Source organism: Calypte anna, chromosome 1 (genome assembly GCF_003957555.1).
Source record: "Calypte anna isolate BGI_N300 chromosome 1, bCalAnn1_v1.p, whole genome shotgun sequence".
Classification (NCBI taxonomy): Eukaryota; Metazoa; Chordata; class Aves; order Apodiformes; family Trochilidae; genus Calypte; species Calypte anna.
In genome coordinates this window covers 137,020,997-137,033,966 of record NC_044244.1, presented here as the reverse complement: position 1 = coordinate 137,033,966, position 12,970 = coordinate 137,020,997, and the positions used below count along the sequence as shown (strand labels likewise).

The 12,970-nt window shown below is 45.8% G+C and overlaps 1 protein-coding gene across 2 annotated transcripts in view; it reads right to left on the bottom strand.

The window, feature by feature from the left end:
* The window catches only part of NCK2 (NCK adaptor protein 2), an 85,233-nt gene extending 84,462 nt beyond the window's left edge, over nt 1-771 (bottom strand). For both annotated transcript variants that reach the window (XM_030467919.1, XM_030467910.1), the window contains exon 1: nt 512-771. The gene's annotated coding sequence lies outside the window, so the exon portion shown is untranslated. The remainder of the gene's footprint in view (nt 1-511) is intronic.
* Between the last annotated feature and the right edge of the window lie 12,199 nt (nt 772-12,970).

Sequence of the window (12,970 nt, the reverse complement as noted above, 5' to 3'; positions counted from 1 at the left end):
CCTCACCGCCCCCAGGCTGCCCCCGCTGGATACACCGCCTCCATTCGCCCTCCGGGCCGGGCTCAGAGCCCCCCACAGGGTTGAGGGGTGGGGGGAGAAGGTGTCTGTGTGTTTTGGGCAGGGGAATGGGTGCCCCGGCCCGCCCGTGCCCCCCGGCAGGTCGGCGAGTGGCACAAAGCAGCGGCTGTCACATACACACACTCACTCGGGAGGATGAGGAGGAGCCGACCACGACCCCCCCCCCGCCTCCCCCACGGCAGCTGGACGTGGCAGACAAATAACTCCCCCACCCTCCACCCCCTCGGGCCGCCCCCAGCAGGTACCGTCCCCCCCGAGGTGACGACGGGGCCTCCCCCGCCCAGGTGACACCCGCCCTTCCCCCCGCTCCCGCCTGCCCTCCTCCTCCTCCTCTATCCCTCTCTCCCCCTCCTTCCCCCCCCGCCCCCCGCAGCCGCCACAAGTTTACGGCGGGCCCCGGCCCCATCCCCGTCCCGTCCGCAGTCGCGCTTACCTCCAGCCGGCCTGCCGGCGGGGAGCGGGTCGGGCGGTGGCAGTGAGGCTCCCAGCCCAGGCGGGCTCCGCTTCTTTGTCTCCTCGGCGGCGGCGCCCGCTCGCTCCCCCCTCCGCTTCCCTCTGCCCTTCGCCGGGCGGATGCGGGCCGTGTCCTCCGAGAGGGGGCGGCTGACTCCCCCCCTTCCCTTTCCCCTTCCTCCTCCTCCTCCGCTCCGCGCCGGACGCGTCCAAGGCCCCGGCCCTCGGCGGCGGCAGCTCCGTTCCCTGCCTCCCCTCAGCCTGCTGCGCCCGGCGGCAGCGGCGGCAGCCCCTCCCCCGCCAACCGCCCGCCCCCCCTCTTCCCTCCCCTCCCGGCACAAGGCACAGCCCCCGCCCCCGCCCTGCCCTTCCTGCCGCTGCCGCTGCCGGGATCGCGCGGGAGGAGCTCCCCGGAGTCCCCCTCGCCCGCCGGCAGGGCCGCCGCTGCCCCCGCCCCAGAGCAGGAAGGCCGGGCCGGGCGGTTCCTTCCCCTCTGCGCCGCTGGGGCTGCGGGCCGGGACCGGCGGGTGGGTGGGCGGGACGGGCTGTGCCGAGCGTAAAGCGCCCTGATTTCCCACCTCACCACCACACACCCCCCCTCCCCTCCTCCGGTTCCCCTCAAGCCCCGGGACTCCCGGTGAAGCTCCTCCGCTGGGAGCAGAAGAGCCCAGGGAAAGTCGTAGCGAGCGCGTAAAGAAACAGAAATGGGGAAGGCATTGGGGGGGCGGGGAGGGAGACGCGTGCTTCGGGGACTGGGGCGGGGAGCGGGGGTTCGCCCCGCCGGTGCTACGGGCCGGGGTCAGGGCACGGCCGCCGGGGAACTTCCAGCCATGGCATCAGGGCGCCTCCGCCGCCCATTGGCCGCCCGCTGTGACGTCATGCGGAGGCGCGCGGGGCGGCCGTGGCCCCGGCTCCTGGAGCGGTGGCCCGGCCGGGATCTGCCCGGCCCCGGCCCTGAGCCGCCTCCACGCTCCCCTTCCGCCCCGGGGAGGAGTTTCATCCTCGGCGCGTTAACCGGGTCGGGCGGTAATGGTTATTACCGAGACTCGGTATGTACCTGCCCAGGTGTTGTTTTACTGTTGGGAGAGGGCGGCGGGTACGGGCGACGGACGGACGGACGGACCGACCACCGGGTACGGTCCCCAAGCCGCCGTTCTCTTCCAAAACCGAGCTCCGTCCCCGTGTGCGTAGCTGGAACCGGCAGCCCCCTGAGCCCCTCCGCTCCTTCCCCACGAGTGGTTGAAGAGGGCGGGCAGAAGCCCCCGGGGAGCCCGGGGTCTGTCGTAGGGAAGGGCCAACCCGGTGGCCTGGCCACTAAGGTCGAGCAGTCACTGGCCCGCTGCCCCCGGTGACTTTCCTGGGGGTGTGTGCGTGTCCCCGGGCTGTGAGGAAACGGAGAGATCATCCCTCTCGGAGGAGCGCGGAGAGTTCAAAATGAAAAGCAGTGCTGCGAGTGGAAGCTCCTTTGGAACACTGATAAACCACGGAGCCTTCCCAACGTGGCACCTTCTGAGGTGGGGAGGCTGGGGGGTTACCTGTGCCGGGTCAGTCTCTCCTCAGGACAGGTTTCCTGGTTAGGGAGGCAAGGCTGTGCAACACCACCTTTTGTTCCAAATGTGAAATAAAGTCAGCAGCCCCTCTGCCTTCTTTTCTCCCACCAAGTTACAACTACTGGGGAAGAACTTTGTCTAAAGATTTTCAACGCTTTAAGTAGACCTCTTAAAAAGTTAATGCATGGAGAACTTTCTGTGCTCCTACTTAAGAAATCCTCAAACAGCTCCCGCTTCCCCTTGTTAACTTTTACTAATTCTCACAGCATTTAATTGATGGTTTTGGAAGCCCCAAGTGCCTTTCACACGCCTATGAGATAAACCCAAAAGGAAAACGTGGCCTCCTCTTTCTTCCAAGAAAAGCTTTGCATGCACCTCAGGGAGGAACAGAAAGCTCCTTTCCTTTCAAGGCTTTCCATGCACACATTTGACTTCAATTCAGAGAGGTGTTAATCTTCCTTTTGAAATAATAATCTGACCATGCTTTTTCAGAGCTGGAAAATATTTGGGGTCCCTGCTGGCTCTGCCTCTCACTGAGCAGTCAGGCCTCCCTCCAGCCTGCAGAGGCTTAGGCTGAATTTAAATGGGATCGGTCGTCCAAGGACATTCAGATAGAAGTATCTTGTTCCTGGAACAAAATGCACCATGGGAGTGATAATGGAGAGGTGAATTATCCCTCATCTCTTTTGCATTTATAATAGACAGTTAGGTTCCAGCCTCAGTTGTGTCCCTTCTCACCACACCCTTGCTAATGCCATGCTGTAGAAACCTTCCACCTTGTTGTTTTTCCTTACAGCACTGTTGAGCTGAGGATGTCCAGGGGAAGGTGACACCACCATGCATGGTTTCCAGGCTATGTTAGACCTCTAAAAGTATTCGGCACCATGAGAAACAGAATGAGCAGTAGGTATCAACTCTTTCCAAGCATCTGAAAGAAATAATAAAGCACACCTAGCCTTAGCAGATTAACACTAATAGGATTTATGGAAGAAGAATATTTTAAGGAGGGATTTGGATGAATACATTGTCTTCAGGCAAAAGACTAATTTAAGGACTGAAGCATACTGTTGTTAAATATATTTAATTACATCAAGAAATAACCCATTAGCTCAGGTTGGTTTTTCTTTTTCCCCAAATTGTGGCTTATGATGAATGGAAGCCATAGAAAGGGTTTGCAAGGGTATGTTGAAGGGTGTTTTAGCTGCCTCTCTGCTGAACCAATCCTGATGTTTCGCCAGCAAAAAAAAGACCAAGATGTTGCCCTAAGTACTATTTCAAAACATCAAGCCTACTGAAATATTAATGTATGCTTTCTGAAATGTCATAATTAGCTGTTACCTCTGGAATAACTTATTAAGAAGTGTTGGCTTCTTGTGTTTTGAGTGAGAATTACATGCTAAATATGAGATGATGATAAATTTGGCGGAATCTGCACAGAAGTGAAAGCAGTACATGATGTGGCGGGCATGATATTTTGTATAAAGAAAGTAAATATGCAAAGCATCCACTTTTGCATATGCATAAGAGTGGTGCAGTCCTTAGAAAATACATACACAGGAGACAAGAGCATGAATATTTCTTCCAGCCTAAGGCTGTAACTGTATAGTAAAAATAAAAGAAAAAAAAATTGTGTCTCTTCATCTTCGGTAAAGAAACAGCCTGCCTCATACTACTGCTTCGAACGGGATTATATGCAGACAATGAACCCAGAGGTTGTGTGATGGACTTATTTTGCACTTGCATAATGACAGACTATTCATCTTGACATTCCTATCTTGCACAAGAGGCTAAAAAAATCCCATTGTGTCTTTTGACTTGTATTTCTTTATTTCTGTTCACCTTCCTTCTTTTATAACTACTCATTTTCTCATTTTCTGTCCCCTTTATGATGCTGCTTGTGCTTTACCACTCAATGCAGCAGAGCTGTGGCTTCCTTGTGGCCATAATCCCTGCCATGGATCCCAGCTTTGTCTAGAGTATGAGCTAACATAATGCTCCTGTAGGCCACTGGGAGACAGGACAGGCTGGAAAGTTGTTTGAAAATTTGTAAAACTGTTGTCCACTTAAGAGATGCACAGCAAAGGTATTTGGTCACTGTGTTCGTTCATTGAAGAGAAAATGTAATCATATCTAAATTAATCTGTTTTAAAAATCACTGCTCCTGCTTTTCAAAAATGCCTTTTTAAAGGCATGGGTATTGTAATAAACTCCCATTTATGCACATGAGGTTGTAATGCTGTAATGCTGTGTCACTTACCAGTGGAGAGGTAAAGAAACACTGGGTACTCTGAAAAACACAATGTGGTTTTTAATTCTCTCTAACCTGAAAAAAAAAGTTAAATTTAATAACACCTCTCAGAAAACTTTCCAGTGTACAATTTGGTTAATTGTAAAATGTTGAAAGCAGTGTCAGTGCCTTTTATCTATCAAAAAAAAAAAAAAAAAAAAAAGTCTTCTTAAAGGGTTTGCATCATTACAGATCATCTAGTTTCTGCTTAGAGCATATGCTCCATTCCCATGTAGATGAAGGGGAATTACATGACTGGTACCAGGGGAGAATACATCCCAAATACTCAATTAGTTACTGCTGAGTCACTTAAGTATATTTGCACAATGATTCTAATTCAGCCTGATGGTAAAGCAGCTGCTTTTCTCACTTGCTGCATGGCTGTTGCATCTTCAATGACATTTACAAAAAATGTTGAGGTGGAAGAATGTGTCCTCAGAGCTCAAAATACATCCAAATTCTGCTCTTCAGTGGACCAAACCTACCCAAAGGTGCTGTAAAACCACAAGCTAAATCTATCAGCAGATCACATTTTATTATGACAAATTCTGTCGTTATCTTTTGTAGACAGTTGCTAAGATTCAAAGTATTTATGTAAGGAAAACAAACCGGTGTTTTGGGCTTTGGAAATGTCAGGGCCCTTGATTCTCCTGTTTATGTAAAAGTGAAAGTGTGCTGAGAGACATCTTTTGAACTCTTTTCAAAGGTTAAAACTAGTTTTTTCATATGGTTCTGAAATGCAAAATATTACTGCCAAATGGGGTGACTCTGCAGCATAACCTCCATTTTGCATGTAAATAACCAAGTTCTGACCAGAGCTAGCTGTTCTGCACATTGCAGAGGCCAAGGCATTGCATCTTCCAGCCACGATGTGAATCTGTTTGGAGGAAGGAGCATAACCCCCTGGCACGTGGCAGGGACATGCAGGAGAACAGGGCAGGATATAGTGTCCCTCTGCCAAAGCAGGTTATGCAAGTAAAATGTAATTGCCCACGCTGGACTTTGCTCAGGACTGAAAGCTGATACTCCCCTCTCATGGGGAAAATAAGCATGCAGGGAGAGGCAAAAGAAGACAAACAGGAGGTTACCTTTTGCTTGGAGATCCAGAACTAATTTACAGATTGCACAAGCCCAAGGACCAGTGCGTTCATTGCTTGGAAGGAGCATTTTTCAAGTGGATGTAGTTGTTTATCCATACTGATGGGAGAAGGCACAACCTGGTGGACCCTTGCCCTGGTAAAACTCCAAGGCAGCTTCCTTGCAGCCCCACCAGTTGCAACCTTTGCAGCGTCTGTGTGCATGAGCAGGACGTTTTTGCTGGCCCATCCCAACCTGGTATTACAGCCATGGCCTGGGAAGGTGGGTAAAGGGACTTGCCTCATATCCATAGTTACACTGGTGGATCCTGTCAACCCAAGACCATGGGTGACTGAAGCCGGGGGGAGGTGGCACTGATTTCGGCCAAGAGGTTGGAAATCTGCAGGTTGCATCTGCAGGTTGTGAATGAGAGCAACAGAACAATCCTGTAACATGATGCTGACTTGGGTGTAAGTTTCTACTCAGCTCTACTACTTGTCTACAGCCTTAATTACCAACTTTATACACAAGAGGTGACTTCACCCTTAAGAGCTCTGGCTGGCGTCAGAATATTAGAAGCTGGCAATACTGTAGTTGACTGCAGAGAAGGAAACAAATGCTTCTTATTAGCCTTCCCATTTCTTTTATAAGAACTGATGTCTAATCATAGGCCCTGCCTTTGAAAACTGGGCTGACAATTATTACAGTATTGCCCTTGTTATACAAAATATTTGATATCTCAGAGAACTTATTCCAGGAAGAATAAGATTATGTGAGAAGCTCAACCTTCAAACAATGTTTTCATCCTTCATTACTGCCAGGGAAAGTCTGGAAGCATGATCCCCATGAACTTAGAAACCTGTAGATAAAACAAAAATCAATGTGCTTTTAAATCAAGATTTTACATTAGTTTCATGATCAGTGGCCTGATTGAATTTTTGAGTGCTTGAGGTTGGCAATTCTGAATTAGGTCAGATACTGTAAGTAGTTTTCAGCTATTATATTCTGGCATGAATTTTACCTTCATGCAACATTTCCTATTTGTATAGGTACTACAGACTGTAACCAATCAGTGATGCATGGCTTTAGTCTACAGTCTACACAGATGTACTATCTACACAGATAAAACATCATCCACAATCCACACATAGATCACAGCCAAGTCTGCTCTGGCAGGTTGGGAAAATATGAAATTGTGTTCTGGTTTTTATGTTTCAATCTGAAATTAGAGGACAAACCCCACCATAACAGTAGAGTGATCAGTAGATGATTTTCACTGCATCTACGTGATCTGCAATAACAAAGGATAAAACCCAATGGACATACCAAAGCTCCACCTGCTTCTGATGAAAAATTTAACTTCAAAATACTGTGTATGGTTGTTTTTTAAAATGCCTTCTTAATGATACGGAGCTTATGTTCTCTACACCTAACAAGTGAAATAATCCTTGCTTAATAATGAAAAATATGTTTTTAAAGAACTATGTAAATAGGTGTGCCTTCAAAATCAGCATTTGGATATAAAAAATTATGAACCACAAGTCTTGGTAGAACTGTTATGTAATTATTGTAAAATATGGTGTACTCTGGTATTTTTCTGTCAGTCAGCAAATAACCTCAGTAACCTCCGTGGAATTAATTGAATAGTACATCAGTACAATCAATTGCTGCTCTAACTAATTAAAGTTAGGATTAACTGCAAGAAAAATAGTGTAAAGAACTAAAATGATTGAAAGAGATATTGCCCTGCGACTCCATCAATTATAATTGAAATTGCTGAATGATTATACAAAACCAGAATACAAGGCAGCAATATAAAAATCACCAACCAAATATAAACATTACAGAAAACAATCTGAAAATATTGAACTGTTAAATCAAAGGTGGATAAAATTTTAACTGTACAAGATTATAAATATGAGTTATTAATTGCAATCAAGAGACAGTAAAATTTACTTTAAATATTGATTGTATTTTAAACAGAAATAATGTTCTGTACAATTAATTATTTTAAGGGGGAAAAAACAGTTACAAAAAAAGAGCAGGAAGAAAATAATTGGATTGCAAAATACAGTTATGGGTTTCTTGGGTTTGGGTGGGGTTTTTTTAGTTTCGCAATAGCAAATGGCTGAGCGTATCTAACCTCAGATCTGCTTCACTACCATTCTTTTAGCTGATTCTTAGTACACACAGGTATTGTCTAGAGACAAGAGAAATAATTCAGAAGTCGGTGTTCTCAGCTTTGTTTTCTATCTGTCACTGTCACCCAAGTGCTATATTGCTGTAGATTTAGTCAGTAAAGCTTTGGCAGTTTAACATTCCTGTCTTTTATAAGATTATAGTAATAGTTCACTGGGATGATGTAGGGCTAATTTGTAGATGTAAAGCATGGAGAGCATCCTATAGAGGTGATGTATTTTAGTGTTATGACTTGTAGCAGCAAAGAAAATTCTGATTTACCTGAAAGAAGATGGCACTCAGCTGAAATGTATTGTGTGCTGTTTTTCCTTCAACAGATTTTGGGTAGGTCTGTTGTCTTTACAATTTTGACACTCATTAGCCAAATACCTTAGCCATACTGCTGGAAGTCAGGGCACATTTATCTAGAGTCTGTGGATGTACATGGTCATATGATGTCTGGGGAGATACCTGAAATGTTGCTATCCTCCAAAAGTAGGAGGGATTTCTACTCTAGGAAAGAAATAGGCTATTCCGGACCAAGGGTCTGGATAATTCCCCAAATTCCCAATTTAAAATACTGCAGCTCTTTCAATACCAAACCTCTCCTGAGTGGAGCTTGCCCACTGTACCCATGAAGGCACACTCTGCCACCAGGCAGGGGCACAGGGAGCAGGCAGCCACATGCTGTTCAGCTGCTGTACAGAGAATGCAGAGGTCCCATGCAACGAGTTATTTGACTTTAGTAATAATAATAATAACCGGTTCTATTCCAGGTTTTAAGTTACCTAGACAATTATGTTTTAATGTGTATGAAGTGAGATTATTTCTTACAAGTTTTGACATGGTGTTTTCCTCCTTGTCCCCTTGGAGGGTTTTCTGCAGAGCTTACCACTGCAATATCCTGCAGCTCCCCTGGGATTTCACACTTGGTTGTTGAGGTCCCTAGCTGACAGGGCAAATTGTGTAAGAAACCTTAATTGCAGCTCATTTTACTTTGTGTTGGTACAAGTAGGTCCTGATGGTTCTTTCTGAGATTAAAAGGCCATTTCCTCTGTCTGTACCCTACAAAACAGGTTCATCTATTATATGATTTTCCCAGCAGACCACAGGGAACCCTGCAGAGGGTCAAGGCTCAAGGTTCATTGCCCCTTAAAGCCTTTGCCAGCACAGCTGTAGCTGGGTCACCTCCCCTTGCCAGCTTCTGGCCTTGGAGCGCTTCTGAAAGCTTTGGGGCAGGAGAAAAGTTCTGCACCAAGGGAGGGCAGGTGGGGAAAATTATACTGGGGAGTGGTTGTATTCTTCCCATTCCTGCCTTAAACCTTCTACTCACTGGGCCCTCTCCACTGAAATACCCCCAGGAGGGGAATTCCTGGGAAGTATCCAAGGTAGAGGTAATTAATTATGCTTTTAGGTTAAGATGTTATATTAGACATGGGTCTAAAGACATTGGCAACTAGGTTTTGTGCTGCTCTCCCCACATTGTTCTTTGCCTGGTGCAGCATATCACATCACAATAAAGTGTGTTTTAATGGTGTACTCCCCTAAAGGGTGCCTGACACAGTCTTGTGCTTTGCTGTCTATAACTTTGAAATTGTCTGAGTAAGAGCTCATGACTCTTGCTGATTTCATCTGCACTTGCAGTTTCACCTTGAATCATCCACTATGGTCTGTACTTAATTTTGCTTACAGACCAAACTGCCCAAATCACATCTTTACTTAGATCATCTACTCTCATCTTTCTCTAGGAAAATTAAAATACTTGTTTGAGATCACAAGTTACTCACTACAGTGGCTCCAGATACAGCAGAGCAGCATCTTGCCATTTATATTTTTAGTCATAGACCTGCCTTGGTCATTCAAGGGCAGTTAGTGAGAAGCCATAGCACTTGGTGAAACACAAAAAGACTGCAGAGGGAATCTGCTTAAATGGGTACAGCTACCCAGTGCTCTTCCAGCCCAGAGCTTCACTTACTGCACCTAGACTGTGGGACAGAAATGAAGTCAATCTCAGAGAGCTTTGATTACAGTGAAAATCCTTGTGGGGACAACCCTTGTATTTTATGATTTGCTGAAGCCAAGAACTCACAAAGTGAGTGCAGCCCTCTCTGAGTGGGAATACTGCTAACAAACAACATCAGTGTTACTTTTGACCAGTCAGGTGCACCAGCCAGGCTATCAGAACAGAAAGTTACTTTTCGCACAGTTTGGCTAAAAGTGGTGTAATAATGTCCATTAGTTTATCAGAGTTGTTACCTTTGCAGTTGTAAACAAGAGAACCTTGCCAGTTTTCCACTCAATGGAAAAATTCTATGTGCTTTGATAGCAATACACCAGAGAGAATACATAATAGAAATGCTGTCATGGAGTGCCAGCCCAAAAAGAGGGGAAAATGACTGAAGAATTAACTTGGAAAAGACCTATTTTTCCCTTTCTCTTTCTTTTTTCCCTTTCTTTTTTCCCTCTTTCCCTTTCACTTTTCCTTTCCCCTTCCCCTTTCCCTTTCCTTTCTCTTTCCCTTTCCCTTTCTCTTTCCCTTTCTCTTTCTCTTTCCCTTTCCCTTTCTCTTTCCCTTCCCTTTCCCTTTCCCTTTCCCTTTCCCTTTCCCTTTCCCTTTCCCTTTCCCTTTCCCTTTCCCTTTCCCTTTCCCTTTCCCTTTCCCTTTCCCTTTCCCTTTCCCTTTCCCTTTCCCTTTCCCTTTCCCTTTCCTTCCCTTTTCCTTTTCCTTTTCCTTTTCCTTTTCCTTTTCCTTTTCCTTTTCCTTTCCTTTTCCTTTTCCTTTTCCTTTTCCTTTTCCTTTTCCCTTTCCCTTTTCCTTTCTCTTTCCCTTCCCCTTTCTCTTCCCCTTCCCTTTTCACTTTCTCTTTCTCTTTTTCTCTCTTTCTCTTTTTCTCTCTTTCTCTTTTTCTCTCTCCCTATTTCTTTTCCTATCTTTTTCATTATCTTTTTTTCATTTATCTCTGTTTTTCTTTCTCTTTACTATTGAAATACATATAGAAAATAATTTCTAACTCAAATGGGCCTGTATGTCTTTTTTTGCTGTAATTTAAGATTTAGACCTATGGCAAAACCACATGACTTTTTGGTTATAATTTCCTAGGTGCTTCCTGCATGTCTTTTATCATTACTGGTTAAATATTGGAAAAACAGACTTGCAGGCATGCAGATGTCATGGACTTACAGATAACATTCTCTGCAGACAGAATAAAGCAGTCTGGGGAGTCTACCTATCAATAATGAATGCTTTACTCTTTTTTTGTATCTCTGGGTCAAATCATGATCTGCTTATATTCCCTCATCTGGCAGTTCCTTGCCTTCTGAGGGGCAGGATGGGTAGAAAGGTCTTGGTAAGCTGTAAATCTGCTTGATCTCTGCTGCCTCCATACATCTGCTGAGCTAACACCAGGAAGGAAGCAAACTGTCCCATTCAGAGCTATACTTTTTGTCTCAGTTCTTTTCCTGCAGCAGCGCAAAAGTGAGTGTATGTTTGACCTGCCCTGCCCGAGTCCTCTTTTAATTCAGATTAATTATTTGCAGACCGACAACAATTGATTATCTGAAATAAAGTAAATAATGCTCTAGACACTTGTGGTTTCCCTAAGGCTAATTCCTTGATTGAATCATAAATGTTTATGCTCTGGGAGAAAACGTTTATTCAAAGCAAGGAGAGCACATATCTAGTATGAACATATCCCCAGCAGCCACTGTTTAGGCTGAGTTGTGACTATTTGGGCTGCCGTCTGTGTTCATACTGGTTAAATTGTTTCTAAGGAATTTCTACACATCTTCCTGATTCCTCAGATCTTCACTAATCTTTTTAACAGCAGAGGTGTTACTTATGCTCAAGCAGGACTCAAGCTCAGAGCTGGGCATGGTGCTTTCTGGAGACCCCACACTGAGCTTGTGGGTGTAGTCACCAAAAGGAGGTGACTCACCTGAGGAGGAAGGGGAGAGGGTGTGTGTCTCTCTCCTCCTCTTCCAATCCTGTGTCCAATATACACCAATATACACTGGTTCTGACTGGACTCTCCCCTTCAACCCTCTAGTGTGGCATAAAGCTATGTTAGCTTTGCTGTTGTTTGATTTGTTTTCTTCTGGGCTGTTGAATTGAGGTGGTTCAAAAGCCAAGAGGTGAGTGCCAGTGTCACCATCAGACACAGAGTGGGACCATGCGGTGTCAAGGGCACGAGAGATGTCTGAGACTTCCAAATTTGGGGTCACTAAGTGGTTATCTCACTCGCCAGGACGTGTGAAATCAAACCTTTGGGGCAAAATAGTCAGAAAAACAGCACTCTCAGCCACCACCTTCTGCAGGGTCCTCCTGCAGCCTGGCACCAGGAGCCATGGGGCACAAGGATCTCTTACAGATCTCACTCATGCTCCTCTGGTGAGGATGAAGGGAGTCTGAAAAGAGTCCAGTCTTTGGTTTTGTGTACATTTGAAGTCACTTCTTCCTTTCCACGTGAGCACCTGGTACAATAGGCGGTGAGACTACACACCCTTCCTCTTGCTCCATAAATCTTGCCTTGTTTTCAACAGCAGAGGTGAAGGGAGCTCACAGTCAAAGCTGCTGCATAGCTCTTGTGGCCCATCCTCCAGTTGTGTGCCTGTTCTAAGGAAGCTCACTGTGGCAGGGCCTCAAAGCAAATGAGCTGTGTATTTTTGGGTTGTGATCAAGCCCAGACAAAACAAGAGCACCAGGGATGGTCCCAGGCATGTGCAGGCACAGAGCTGGAGGTGTTTAGAGGGTTGTGAGGTTGAACAGGAAGGTATGGATTTGCAATGTTGAGTGCAGGCACCTTAATTATACATAAGCCTTTTGTTAGTCACTTCAACCTTTCATTGGGTCAAGCCCTAAGCAGCTCATTAATTTGCAGTCATACATTCAGGAAGCCAAAGTGATGTCACAGAGAGCCACTGCCCCAACATTGTCCCTGCTGAACAACTGCACAGTGAGCCATCCTTAGCCACCTAAAAGCTCTTCCTGCAAACTATTCCATAGCTACTAAGAAGGAAGCTGTACCTTCATGATTTACAAGTCACTGGAGAATCAAGCCATCCAATTCTTCCTAATTTTCTTGAACATTTGGTTTAATGTTTGAGCAGCTGTCTAATTTCTTCAGATTAAACAAATAGTTGTATGTAGACAAGATCAAATCTCGTACAATTGGCTTATCTTACAGCTTTTTACATATAAGGAACAAATCCTTTATGAACTTTAGGTGGAAGTGGATTTTATTAAGAAACAGAAGTCTCTGAGCGTTAGCCTTAGGCAATAGCATTTTGTCATTAAAAATAGCAAATAACAAGCAGCTGCAGAGAGAGGTAGAGTCTATATTGGGAAATT